Source organism: Staurois parvus, unplaced genomic scaffold (assembly GCF_062004578.1).
Source record: "Staurois parvus isolate SC_StPar_1 unplaced genomic scaffold, SC_StPar_1.0 ptg000636l, whole genome shotgun sequence".
NCBI lineage: Eukaryota > Metazoa > Chordata > Amphibia > Anura > Ranidae > Staurois > Staurois parvus.
Genome location: NW_028318432.1, coordinates 9,814,413 through 9,814,813, shown reverse-complemented (window position 1 = coordinate 9,814,813; position 401 = coordinate 9,814,413).

The window sequence follows — 401 nt, the reverse complement described above, 5'->3', positions numbered from 1 at the left end:
TGTTTTCACTTTGTCATTATGGGGTACTGGGTGGAGAATATTAATAAAAAAAAATCAGGCTGCAACATAACACTAATAAACATGAAGGGGGTCTGAAGACTTTATCAATGCACACTACATCAAGACTGAAAAGGCTTTGTCATATAGATAGATCGATAATACGGGCAAAAAACCCGTGACAATAAAGGGGCAGGGGGTTGTGTTGGGCAATGTCAAGCTTTGCTATTTACCAGTGTCCAATCACCTGCAGGTGAACCCAATAGTCTAAGCATGAACTCTCCTGTGATGTACATACCATGCTAGTTGCATTTGTAGAACACTGCCAATAAAAGCACACATTTCATGATTGGTTCTCTTAAAAACATGATGAACAGGTTTGCAAAGAACTTCCAACAGAGAAC